This window comes from Vipera berus (genome assembly GCF_964194415.1).
Source record: "Vipera berus genome assembly, chromosome: 6".
Taxonomy (NCBI): domain Eukaryota; kingdom Metazoa; phylum Chordata; class Lepidosauria; order Squamata; family Viperidae; genus Vipera; species Vipera berus.
Genome location: NC_138208.1, coordinates 22,721,144 through 22,736,046, shown reverse-complemented (window position 1 = coordinate 22,736,046; position 14,903 = coordinate 22,721,144).

The window sequence follows — 14,903 nt, the reverse complement described above, 5'->3', positions numbered from 1 at the left end:
ATATATTAAAAGCCTAAATTCTTTTTTTTTTTTGGCCTTTGCTAGACTTTGAAAGTGTCCTGAAGCTGGAACCTGGAAGTAAGCAAGCAATGAATGTGTTTATGCTTATGTATTTTAATACATAGTCACAACTGGACTTGATGGTTTTAACATAGGTGGGTTATGTGAATTGATGGTTATAACATAGGTGGGTTATGTGACCAATCTTTTTGTAGTTGTTAAGCAAATTACTGTTATTAAGTGAATCTGTGGTAAATTGAATGCTATGGTCATTTTGCCAAAAACCAGAAGTAAACTTCATCAAAACTTCAAAACTGGGTTATAAGTAGCCCTTCGCAAGTAGGTCTGTCAGACTTCAAGCAGTTCCCAAGCACCCAGTCATAAATCAAGGTCTCCCTCTACAGTATTAAATATATCTTGGACAAATCAGTTTTTTTAAAAAAAATCCCATTTATATCCCGCCCTTCTCCGAAGACTCAGGGCGGCTTACAATCTAAGCACAAATCAATGTGCTTAGCAATAGCCTTCATTCTATGTATATGCTTGCTTATTAGGGCTTTCGCCCCCCCCCAAGTGGCATTATTACAAAGTCAGCTTATTGCCCCCAACAATCTGGGTCCTCATTTTACCTACCTCGGAAGGATGGAAGGCTGAGTCAACCTTGAGCCTGGTGGGATGCGAACCTGCACTAATTGCAGGCAGCTGGTGTTACTTAAGGAGGCATTAGCCCACTGCTCCACCAAGGCTCTTTTCTTACATTCTTTCAATTTTTACACATAGGTGCAGATAGATAGGAGAAGAAAAAGCTTTACAATTGCAGTCAAATTAATTAATTAATGAGCAAACTAATTCTAAAGCAGGACTGAGAAGAACTGCCAGAATCAGATATCAATGTATAATTTGTTCCTATTTTATTACATTTTTGCCTTGATTTTCATGTACTTTTTATACTGGCTTTTCAATCATCTACAAATATCTGCTTTCCTATGGTTTTGTTTAAAAGTTCTGAAAATAATCTAAGAATCTCTCAGCATTCTCATGCAGAGTTCAGGACATCATAGTATTCCATTTTCTTCCCTCTCCATTCATTCATTCTTTGTTACTAGACTGAATGCATCCTGTGCCTTTGCTGTGAAAGCTTTTCAGTTTATGCCACCTCATATGCAGGCAATAGTAGCTTTGAAAACAAAGGGAGCAATGGAATAACAAGACAAAAGGCTGTGTTCATGGAAAAGGGAAGAATGGGAGAGAATAGAGTGGAGCTGAAGGTAGTGTTGCCAAGGTAATAGAACAGCTTTCATTCAGACCTCCCCACCTTCCCTCCCTCTCTCCTCCTCTCCGTCTTGCTATTAAGGCATTTTCTACTACCTATGCAATGTATGGATGTGTATATGGTTGCTTAATTGTTAAAAAGTAGAAAGCTAAAATAAATGGAAACTGGACAAAGAATTAAAACCTCTCTTTGGGGATTCTGGTAAGAATTCTTGATAGATCTAGTAACTAACTACAGCAAATGTATGTAGATGGAAGCATTAGAAGTAATCTAATCTATGCCGTAAGACTAACTGCCTTCTCTTAAATGCTGGCTCTTGATTGCAAAGAGATGGCAATTACCAGTTCTGAGCAGCAAAAAATTCAAATGACCACTAGATGTCAAGAAGGCTTTCTAGATCTCTTTGCTGCCATTGAGTGGTGATCTAGACTTTTGTAACCCAGATCATCATCACCAAATGAAATATTTTGGTATTTGAGGTGGAATATTAAGTGTTGTCCAACCCAAATTTTCAAAGCTAGACAGTCTTCGACCTTAGGTCTGCCTGCAGGATTTCATCTAATTTCAAAAGGCTTCTGTCGGCAAGCATTTCAATTTTCATGCAGCAGCAATTCATTCTTTCTTTGGCACCCTTTTGCATAGGGAGGAAATGACATAGTGGAAAGGGACTATCACAGAAATAAAGCAGAATGTCAAAAGTTGTGACAGTGGAAGTGATCACTCACTGATTTGTCTCATTCATACACTGGTTTGTGGTCTCTATCAGATTCATTCCAAGAACCTGGTCCATGAGAACTCAAGGGAGGTCAATTCACTTGGCACTGAAGGCAGAATATTTCTAAAGTTGATTAGTATCATTGATTGACTCTATATCATGATTAGTGTTAATACAATTAGATGCCAACAATTCACAGGATGTTTTACATTTTATTACACAAAATCAGTTGCTTGTGACAGCCATCTCACTCTTCCTAAGGGCAAAAATAGCCCTGAGCATTGTGTACAAGCACCTGCATTTTTTTCCAACTTTTACATGAATATTTATTCCTGTAGTTTTGATGTCTTATACATGTGGTTGAGTTCACTGATTATATAAAAACATGCTTGCATTTGAGAGTTTCCTAATCTCCTTTTTAAGTCTAGAAACTTATCTGTCAAGCCAGTTCTTAACTTGTGTTTTGTTTACATTACAGGATCTGTCCTGCCACGTCATCAGGCCTTGGAGTTTAATAGGAGCAGCTAGAGCAGGGGTGTCAAACTCAATTTCATTGAGGGCCGCATCAGCATTGCGGTTGCCCTCAGGGGGCCGGGTGGCTGTGGCCTGGGTAGGCGTGGCCTACTGAGTGGGCGTGGCTAAAGTGCATATGGCCTACTGGGTGGGCATGGCCAGGTCTACATCATTTGCATCAAGAGTGCCTATGGGGGCCCGGGCAGGAGTGGGACAGATCTGAGGGTCTCTGGCAGAAGGAGGGTCTCTGGGCCAGGGCCAAGGCAGTGGGGGCCATTCCCTCACTGTTTCCAGGATGGCTTCGCGGGCCGCATGAAACCACTACACGGGCCAGATCTGGCCCCCGGGCCTTGTGTTTGACATGTCTGAGCTAGAGCAACGCAAGAGAACCAAAGAGACATCTGAGCGAGACGAGCAGTACATTACCAATTTTCTCAAAAGGAATTTGGTAAGGTCAACTCAAGAACAAGTTTTCCCTAAATTATGTAGTTACTCTACCATATATGGTCTTAAAATGTGTCATCAAATTGGTACCAAATCTTAGCAACCTTATAGATAGATTGTGTCCAAGATAATCTGTCCCCAATCTGTTTTAGTTCTTCCAGGACAATCTAGCCACAATGTGGTTCTTCAGATCTTCCAGCAGTGAATCCATTGCCACTCTATTGAATCCAACCATTTTACTGCTGCTCATTCTCTTCTTGTCTTTCCTCCCGCTTTTCCTAGCATTCTAGAGATCTTTGTAATATATCCAAATTGAGGTTCTGAAACAATAGCTCAAATAAATAAGGAGTCAAATTTAACAATTAAATGCAAAAAAACCCCCAGTCCTATAAATAATAGTAATCTCTTTAAAATGTATTGAAGAGCTTCATGCCTGCTTTGATAAGGATATTTTGGATAATCCAGCTGCAGAAACCATTAGTTTTATTCAACTTATAAATTCATAACAAGCTCTCTGGGGAAAACAAGAATGCACCCAACACGTATACAGCGGCTTTGTTACTAATTCTGTGTGCTTACCTCCTGGAAAACATTATTAAAGATGCAGAAGCTTTTTTATTTCTAGCTTCTTAGAAAAGGATGTTTATAAAATGTTACACCAATTACATAACATGGCACCACCGATCAAGACTTTTTTGGAACTGTTGAATGCAAGGTCACAGTGAAGTTCTGTGAGCTATAACCAGTAGCTTTTATGCTGATCTCAGGGAGGCATCTGACAATAATACTTTCTCTATCCAGCAGGGAGAGAGAAGAATCTACCCTTTTGTTCTCTATATTGTAATTCTGTTCAATATTGTTCTTTCTTTCCAAGGACAAAAACGATTGCTGAAGTTGTTTAATGAAACATGGAGACTATATTTACTTTCTTTTACAATAAAATGAAGTATGTGCATTATAAAAGTATTTACACTTTTACTGATTGTTTTTATTCTCTTTTCCTTATCTTCATGCATTTTAAAAAATCATACTAGGCTTGTGGATAATTCTCAGTGTGAAATTATTGCTTTAGGCTATGGCTAAACTGACAGATTATTTTAATTAGCTCGTGTAAATAGGCTGACTTTGTAATTTATTAAGTTTACACACACACACACACAGAGGGAGGGAGGGAGGGAGGGAGGGAGGGAGGGAGGGAGGGAGAGAGAGAGAGAGAGAGAGAGAGAGAGAGAGAGAGAGAGAGAGAGAGAGAGAGAGAGAGAGAGAGAGAGAGAGAGAGAGAGAGAGAGAGAGAGAGAGAGAGAGAGAGAGAGACTTATTCCTGGTTGGTGAAGTTACAGGCAAATTTGTTAAAATATATTCACCGCTTTCTGAATGATTTTACCTTGCAGAGCTCTTACTATCTAGGTACCAAACTCTCATTTCATTTTTCCCCTTAATTGGGGAAAAAACTAGAGAAAAAAAGGGCTGATTTTTACAAGGTGCTTTACCCTGGAAGGGCAACAGAAGTGGCCTTGTTGAGACTGGGAGGTGATCAGATAAGTCAGAGAGTGGATGATGGGTTGCTTCACAGCCTTCTCTTGCCTCCTTCTCTAGTCCTTGCAAAGAGTCTCTGAACTTGTTAAATTAATTTCTAATTGAAAAGTAGTAATTATCTCACTTTCATGCATATCAATAAATAGGCAAATACTAACTTTAGCAAATTTGGGTGATGCATTTCTTTCCCTTGCTTTATACAATGGATTATCCATATTCAGCGATATGTTACAGGAATCAGCTCTGGGTTCAACATGGGAGAGTGACTGGATGATTTATTTACTCTATTTATTGGGTTTTTTTAAATCCCAGTTTTATTATTTTTGTAAATAATGCAGGACAGCAAAAACAGCTAGTATTCCTTCTTCCTTCTATTTTTCCCACAACAACAACACTGTGAGGTGAATTGGGCTACGAAAGTATGATTGGTCCCAAATCACTGACACAACTTTCACACCTCAGGCAGGACTAGAACTCATGGTCTCCTGGTTCCCAGGCTGGTACTTAACCACTAGATCAAACTGGCTAACGAACAGTACACTGTTACGGTATGACTTAAATTAACAACATAGACATAACACAAGTGCATACAGTATATATACCTTTGCCTTCTATTCCACTATTTTGGGAATCTCTTATAATGCACCTTATTTGACCGGGATAATCAGTAATAACTTAAGGTATGTTTCATGAACAAAATGACATTAAAAACAACCAGATTTAGTGTGACTCTTCCTTCAATACAGATAGTCCTCGACTTATGATCACAATTAACCCCAAAATGTCTGTTGCTACATGAGACATTTGTTAGTAAGTTTTGCCCCATTTTATGACCTTTCTTGTTGTTAAGTGAATTTAAATTAGTAACTTCTAAATTAGTAACATGATAGTTAAGTGAATCTGGCTTCTCTATTGACTTTGCTTGTTGGAAGGTTGCCAAAGGTGATCACATAACTGCTCTGACCTTGCGACCGTCAGACATATGAGTCAGTTGCCAAGAGTCTGAATTTTCATCACATGACCATGGAGATGCTGCAATAGTCGTAAGTATGTAAATGGTCATCAGTCACTTTTTTCAGTACTGTTGTAACTTTGAACAGGCACTAAATGAACTGTTGTATGTCAAGGACTACCTGTACTCTCAATAAAAGAGTTTTGTATTAAGGATTTGTGATTTAAGATCTGAAATATGAGATGTGTTGCTCTGTTAATTGTTGAGAAGTCGCTTTTCCCCTGGTCACTGCTGCTCCTATCTGTCACAACCAGTGAGAGATTTACTTCAAAAGTGTACATAACATTTGAAAAATGGCACCTCCTTTTCTTTTGCACACTTATCGACAACTTTCCATGTTGCAAGGACAGGCAGTAGAGTCACTGAGTCGCATGGAAAACAATTCCATAAAACTTGCATGGCTGTTATAAGCACTGATGGATGTGCTGCCACCACGTGGCTGTATGGAGAAATCACAATGTGGGCAGTCAGAGACTCCTACCCTATGATGTATTTCCTTTCCCCTCCCCTTTCTGGGATGGACTTGCTCCTCCTTGGTCCCGAGAGAGTTCATTCTCCATTAGAGTAGACATGTGATACCAAGCAAACTCAATATGCAGATCCTGGGAATATTACCATTTTCTAACTATTCTGGATCGAAGCTGTTGTACTTTAATTAATCTGTTGTTAAGACTTCTATGGTCTATATAAGCAGATGTCATTAACATTAACAGATCTCTCCAGATAGTTTGAACTTGTAGAAACACCTTTTATATAGAAATACCTTTATTGCATGTAGAATGGAATACAATAGGTGGATGCATTCAGATGATATTCGTACAGCATTTCCAAGATATTCCCAAGATGTTCCCAAGGTTAGAAAATGGTAATATTCCCAGGATCTGCATATTGAGTTTGCTTGGTATCACATGTCTACTCTAATGGAGAATGAACTCTCTCGGGACCAAGGAGGAGGAAGTCCATCCCAGAAAGGGGAGGGGAAAGGAAATACATCATAGGGTAGGAGATTTAAAATATTTAAATCTGCCCATTTCAGGGTCTTATTGTTTCCAGATAAACCTGGGAAGACTTAGGGACCATCAAAGACCATTTGCCAAGGCCCTTACCTTTTTAAAAATTAAGGGAGGATTAAAGAGATGGATTTCTCAGGGCTGTACCTGTTGTGTGAGATGCACTCCTATCTTGACAAAATGTTCCCTAGTGGAAAAAAACAACAACAAAAACATACAACTGTCTTAGTATTGTTGCCTGAGGGAAAGAAAAATTGCAACAGCTGCTATTTCATGCAGAAAAAGATGACTGCTAGGTGAATCTTACTTTAATAGCAGGAAGACATAGTATATTCCAGTGGACTGAAAGCAATAATGGTGCACAGTTCTGTCTTCTAAAAACTAGTTAGTTTGGCATATTGTGATTACCTGTGTTTGCCTAATGATAGGGCCAGCTGTAAAGAAATAAAATATATTTTTGGTGCCCTGAAGATTTCTCTTTGCCCAGGCTTATCAGCAATTTATTCCAGCCAGCTTTATTTCTTGTTTTTGTATTTGATTCCAATTAAGTTCTGCTGAATTCCTTGCTGGAATAGTTGTGTTTCATTGTAGTAGATGTTCTTTATTATTGTATGGAGTTATTTTTTTAAAAAATCAAAGGACAACATAGAAAGGTTTTAAGTTGTTTTAATAAACAAATGGAGATAATGCCAACTTAGACAGACATAAGCTCATTAAAATCAGTGGCTTTAAATACCTTTAATGATATCAATTTGGGAGCACAAACGCAGTTCATAATTAGTAAATCTTTTGAGCTTGACAAGACTTGCCCTTTTTTCCCATTGGTGTGAAGAATGTTATTTTCTTGTTTTTTCATTCCCTTAGCATCTTTTAGATGAAGAAGTCAAATGAACTCAGCCATTTATATAAGTAGTACTTTCCTGTCCAAAGTGTGCAAGAAAAGAGAGATGATAGAGAAATGACAGAAAGATAGATACATTAAATAGTTTTCTAGTCGCTCTGGCTATACACCAAGAAAAACTAATTGCACATTCCCAGGAATCCCAAATTATTTTGAATTTGGCAAGTAAGCCAGTTGAGATGTTTTAATTGTTCCTTTGCTCCTGTTCCTTTTAATTGCTCCTTTCTATTTCCTACCCTTATGAAAGTTTTCAGCACTTAAAAAATAATAATAATGGGACTGAATTCTGAGATACCATATTTTTAACAGATTAAATTTTCTAACCTTTAGGCAACCATATCTGAAAAATCAGTCTGTCTGTCCGTCTATCATCTATCTATCTATCTATCTATCTATCTATCTATCTATCTATCTATCTATCTATCTATCTATCTATCTATCTATCTATCTATCTATCTCAATTGTCTTCAGGTTTTAATTTCATTCCCTTTTTATATCAGCTGAAGTTCTTTTGTGTATATGAAAATTCACATGCATGTTTATTAACAGCTGCTGTGATGGGATTTCCTTAGATTTATCCTTGGTTTAGAACTTGGACTTTTATTGACATTATCTTGCAACACTCATATGTTATACTACCTGGGTGCACGTGCATGGTATATCAATCCATAACATTACATTACACCATGTTTTATTCAGCGGTTAAAACATGGTAGGCAAGATGATATTGCATCATTGTATGAAAATAGGAAAGTGGGCAAAATCCAGAAGATTCACATTACTGCAAACAACATTACCTGCAGGCATAATGTTACTAGGATATAACTTTCTAAATCTGTGTAAAACTATGAGTAAAATTTGATTTAGCTTAAATGAGGAATACCTTTTAAATTTATATAACCCCTGGCCAAATTCCTGGATATAACGTCAACTATCTGTGGATGTTTTGCCCATAAAGTTGTTTGCTATCAGAAATTAAAAATCCAGGCTCAGCATTTTCCACTGTATGTAAAATAAATAATATGTAGAGCATCATAACCAATAAAGGTACTTATTTTTATCAGCATAGAATGTTTTAGTCAGTATTCCTTTATATGAAATGAATTATCCACAAAAATAATCCGTGGGATTCCCCCATCTGCTGTTCATTGGGTTTACCAAAGGAGGTTTCCTTACAATTTTAACACTCATTTTACAGTATAGCCATGAAAGCCAGCTGGGTGACTCAGCCCACCTCACAAGGTTGTTGTGGGGGGGGGGAAGGAGGTGATTTGTATGTTGATATGTTCACCACCTTAAGATATTTGTAAAAAATATTAAAGCCAGGATAAAAACAAGCAAATAAACAAACTCAGGACCAATCCTTTTTTATACCCGACCTATATCTTGGAAGTTTATTCCAAGATAAGTTAAGGGAACTTGTCCCTTTATCACTTCTTTGGAATATATTACATAAACCACAAAGAGCCTCTGTTTTTCAGGTTAAATAAACCTGAAGCATTTATGTATATAGGAAAATAGTAGATGGTTATGAAATAAATACAATTTATTTCTTCTTAGCTGTAACCAAAATCAGCATTACCATAAAATCTAGAATTATTATTAATTCTGTAACTGAATCATTCAAACATTTCTTTATCAGAATTCTACCAGGAAAATGATGAGTGGAACAACAGAGTGCCTGAATGCTACAAGCAGCCTATTTGTTCATTCAGCCATTTTAATTCTTTTCAAGGCAATCCTGTCTAGCCTCTGTCTGTCATCTATTTATTTGTCCAACTATGTCATCTATCTTAATCCCAAAGAGCTAGATGGCTTTTGAGGATTTGTTAGATCTTTTTTTTAAAAAAAATATCTGTTTTTATATGAATCTTATGGATTTAAGTTTTAATGACAAAATATAGCCATATAATTTTGAAGTGTTTACATTATTCATTATAACTTTCTGTATATGATCATTCACAATTTTAAAAATATACCATTTTTGTAAAACCCAAATTCACATTTGTCTTCCTTTTCTTCTTTTCTTTTAGTCTTTGGGGTCCTCATTTGTTGTAGTTCAATGTAGGATTGCAACTTTGATTACTTAAGAAATATATACTTTTAAAACATTTTTTAAAAATCACTGATTCACAGACACATGACACTTTTTCAGATGCAGTATGTGCAACTATGACAAATATATACATACCAAATATACATTGTTTTTAAGTTGCATTTACAAATTTCAAGGATAGCTTGAAAGGAAAGGCTTGAATCTCTTGTTTGGAAGAGATGTTAAATATAGTAATCACAGGAAGCAAACTTGTAGCCAGATTAACATTTTCTTCTGAGGATGATATTCAAGACTGCAATCTTTTTAGGTTCTAAATTAGCGTAAGTCTTCTGGGAGAAATAAAACTGAATGATCAGAAGTTAAAAAAGACTGGAAAATATTTACAATGAATGATTTTATCTTTCTCATTAGGAACATTAAGCCTTCTTTTTTCTCTGATAAATGTTATATATAGCATTAATTATTTTGAGTAAGTCCATAGATAGATAGATAGATAGATATTAAGTCCATGAAATAGAAGCCTAACCATGAAACTAGTCAGAACCACTGATCGTTATGAACTTATTCTAATTATTATTAAATTTAGGGGGAAAAATACATAGATCAGAGTCAGCGAAATTACATTCCTTCAAATAGTGTTGGTCTATAACTCACAGCAGCCCTAGTCAGCATGACCAATGATGAGGCCTCCTGGGAATTATAATTTAACATTTGCAAGTCCACAGGCATCCCATATCTTATGTAATTAATTCCCAGGCAGTTATGATAAAACTATGTTCAGTAAACTCTTTGTAATTTTTGCAAATCTGTATATTTTATATAATTTCCTTATGTGATCAGTCACTTAAGTAACCTGAGGTTGACCTAGGAGAATCCCAGAATAAAGTTTTTAAAAAACAACTATTTTAGGATACATACTACAGCTTACAACACAGGTCTGTCTTACTTGTGTGTAGGAGACAAGATAAAAACGACATTATATGGTCACAAGAAAAGGAGATCTTGCTGGAGGTCTTATTTGCATGGTAGTTGCATGTGGGGATCCACCCAAAGTGTCCTTAATATCACCTTAAAGTTTGAGATATTTATTACAACCTATTTCTATAGGTTGGATAACATGAGAAAGTGTTTATATAGGTTCTTATAGTTTTCCTTCCAGGTCATTTGCAGAGTATGCTATTTTATATTCATTGACTCCAATCCAACATTCTTTTGTTGGGGTAGAAACCTGCACAATTCTTAATGATGCAATTTTCCCATTATATAGATTGCTCCTAGAACCACATTTTCTGTTATCCCAGAAAAACAAACAAACATTAAAACTAATTTCTCAGGAGGCAGAGCGCTCTGACCTGAGAAATACAAATGAACTTAGGCCATTCCACAGGTAGAAGTGAAGTTCCATGCTTATTTTAACAACTTGAAAAGTTCACAAATCCATTAATTTGAGTAAGAAAAGCAATATAAAAAAATTCAATTCATTCATTTCTTAGGCTAGCTGAATTGTACTATAAAACTTCAATCTGCGCTTAATAGCATCAGGGTATGTGGGGTGTTGAAGCAGGAAAAACAAATGTTATGCACTGTAGTTTTCTGCTGACTTAATGATGTGTGGAGAGTACTACAGCTTGGTGTTAAGAAAAGACCCATTGTCACAGAGAAATCAGAACAGTAAACTGTTATTTCGAATAATATAGTTTAAAAATATTTTCAAAACACAGTCAAGGAAAAGGATATATCAGGAAACGTTGGGAGGATTAAAACTTAAGAGGGTAAAAATGTAATATTTTTAAAGTGGTAGATGTAGGGCATTGATTCATATTCAGATCTTTATTGAATTTTCAAGACTTCATCTCTTTCTCTTTATTACAGTTAAAGTATAAAACCCCCAGAATTTCCTGTTGGAGAAAAAGGAAATCAAAGGATTTAAAAAAAAGTGAACCAGCAATACTTTGAAGAACATCCATTGGCATTAAATGAACACCAAACACTAATACAGTATTGCAGAGATCAGCTAGTACTTAATTATCAGAAAACTAAAATCGTGGCCTTTGCCCAAAGGCCCTAGAAGTATTCTTGGAGCATAGATGGCCACAAGATTGAGCAGGTCTCCTGTTTAAATAACCGGGACTAATCCTTTATTCTGCCAATAGTACGAAAACCCACTGAGACTACATTGCTGAAAATGCTCATTTGCCATCTTTAAATTCTCAAGATAAGAGTTGTCCACTTTTTATCTGCAGCACTCAAATTAAAGCCAACTCAATAGCATAACTTCTCTGTGGTGCCCAGCTGAGCATCTTTGCCAATTTTGTATCACTAGAACTTGTTCAATCCAAATTTCTAAGATGGGCCCTCCACCTCCCAAAGGTGGGTTCTTCACCTCCCAAATGTCTCTAATGCCACCCTGAGACATCAAGAAAGAGATTAGAAGATGAATAAGTATACTCAACTATTGGCTCAGATTATCATTTCCCCCCCTTGGCCTTGCCTTATTTATCCTTCATAGTATGATTTTCAGTCCACATGGGAAAAGGCAGTGGCAAAATTTTATCCTTGGGCTTTTCTCCTGGTCTTCTTCTCAGTATGGATATAATAAGCCCAAAACACTCATTAAACAACATATAGCAGTGACAGAGCGCTAACTGGATCTAGCCATGTTGCCAACCTTTATTGCCAGTGAAATCAACAAGTACTCTGCCTCCCCTTTGACACGCTTAACTAAACTTGAAGTACCCAAGCACTGGAGAGACTTATTCTCAGCATGTCATGTCCTTCCCTCAGCTGTCCCAGAAGGCTGAAACAAGAAGATTCCCTACCTGCAGAGACAATGTCCCTGTGACTCTGTACACGTAGAAATACAAAACATATAGTTCTTCATTTGGGAACATTTATACTAGCCTTATCTCACCATTATTGCATAAATACCCAGGACAATTCTACACTTCCCTGCTGCTGGTGCGTTAGGAGCATTGTATTATTGGACTGTGACCATCAATCTTTCAAAACTCAAAGTAATAAATTGGAAAAGGCCTCTTTCCTCAACACAGGAAGCTGAATTAAAGCATGCTTGATTGCATGTATTTAGTGATACAGCCTTTTGAAACAGTGAATAGTTTTCACAAGTCAGCACAGTGATAAATATCCATTCCTGTTAAAGAATTTTTATATTGATGGAGAAAACAGAAAACCTTTGCTGACTTACACTGACATAACTGTAAATTTTTAGGCAACTGTATGGGATTGGTTTGTTCTTACTTTCTTCTAAAACATTTTACCAACTCTGTAATCTGGCCCTCAGATTGCATTGTAATCTCCTATCCAGGTACTGACCAGCACACCCCTTTCTAAGTTTTCTAGATCAGGGCTTTTCAACCTTTTCACAGATTGTACCATTTTAGGACATGACAATATTCAAGTACAACCAGTGCTTAGCAAGGTGTCAAAAACTTGATGACTAAAAAAAAGGGGGGGATTTTGGGCTTTACTGGTTAGATTCATTTGTTGTTATAGAAATGGCTAGTTTATAATATTATGGAAAACTAAAAGTTGAAGTTCAATGTTAATGCTTCCTTCCTACTGCAACAGTGGAACTCAGAAATCAATGCCTTTTCTTCCCTTTTTCTCTCACTCTTCGCTCGCAACCCACCCCTCACCCTTTGCTAGTAAAAGCATCTTGCTCTCATTCACTCACACATTGCTTGCACAAGCTTCTCTTGCTCATTCACTCACACGTTGCTTGCAAGATTCTCTTGCTCACTCACGTTGCTCACAAGCTTCTTGCTCACTCACATGTTGCTCACAAACGCTTCTCTGCTTTCATTCTCACACGTTGCTTGCACAAGCTTCTCTTACTCATCCACTCACATGCTCTCACTCACTCACATTGCTCGCAAAGCTTCTTGCTCTTTCACTCATTGCTTGCACAAGCTTTTCTTGCTCATTCACTCATTGCTTGCAAAAGCTTCTCTTGTTTTCACTCACACATTGCTCGCAAAGCTTCTTGCTCTTTCACTCATTGCTTGCACAAGCTTTTCTTGCTCATTCACTCATTGCTTGCAAAAGCTTCTCTTGTTTTCACTCACACATTGCTCGCACAAGCTTCTTGCTCACTCACATATTGCTTGCACAAGCTTCTCTTGCTCACTCACATTGCTCACATTTTTCTCTCTTGCTCATTCACTCACATGTTGCTTGCACAAGCTTTTTGCCCACTCACATTGCTCACACAAGCTTCTCTTGCTCTCACATATTGCTCACACAAGCCTCTCTTGCTCAAACATTGCTTGCACAAGCTTCTCTTGCTCTCATTCACTCACGTTGCTTGCACAAGCTTCTCTTGCTCTCACTCACATGTTGCTCTCACAAGCTTCTCTCTCATGCTTTCACTCACCCTTCACTCGCAAAGGCCACTCGCTTGCTCTCTCCTTCACTAACAAAAGCCTCTTCTCTTCTCTTTCTCCATGTTTTTTTCTCTCCTACCCAAACCTCTTCTCTCCACCCTCCTCCTCCTCCTTTTCTCTTCCAGGTGCACCACAAACTCCAACCAGCATGCAGCCAGGCGGGCAGATGCTGGGGCTTTTGCTGAACCCTGCAGCTCCAGCTGATCTCCTCCAGGCTTGCACGGCATCATGTTAGATCATTCCCTCCCCCGCTACACTTGGCTAGGGATTGTGTACCACCTGCCAGATGCTAAAGTACCACCGGTTGAAAAGCCCTGTTCTAGATAAGCCAAGGACAGCTACACACCCATTTATTCCCCCTCTAAGAAAATCCTTTCCAAAATGTGATTAAAAATAAAAGGCATCCCTTCAAACATCTCTGTGCATTCAATCCAGGCTGACAGAAATTAAAAAAAGAAATATTTTGTTTGGACTTAAAAAAAACAAGAAGAAAAAAGTTGGTATGTTTCATTTAAAATTGAACACACAGACATAAACATACTTAGTTGAAACTAAATAGCCCTTGCTGAATACAGTTGGTGACTGAAGCAGTTGCACAAGTAGTCTTTGACTTACAACCATTTGTTTAGTGACTGTTCAAAGTTACAACTGCACTACAAAAGTAACTTATGACCAGTTTTCACATTTACGAACCACTGCAGCAGCATCCCCAAGGTCACAAGATCACAATTAGGGAACTTGGCAACTGGCATGTATTTATGACAATTTCGCTATCCTGGCCTCATGTGATCACCATTTGTAATCTTCTCAGATGACTTCCAACAAGCAAAATCAATGGGGAAGCCAGATTCACGTAACAACTGCATGATTCACTTAACAACTAAAATGATTCGCTTAACAACTGTGGGGCAAAATTCACTTAACAACTGCATTGCTTAGCAAGGGAAATTGTGAGAGTCAATTGTGATTGTAAATCAAGAACTACCTGTAATTTCTAGACATCAACTATACTTCTCTAGTACCTTAGCAGCCTTCATTCA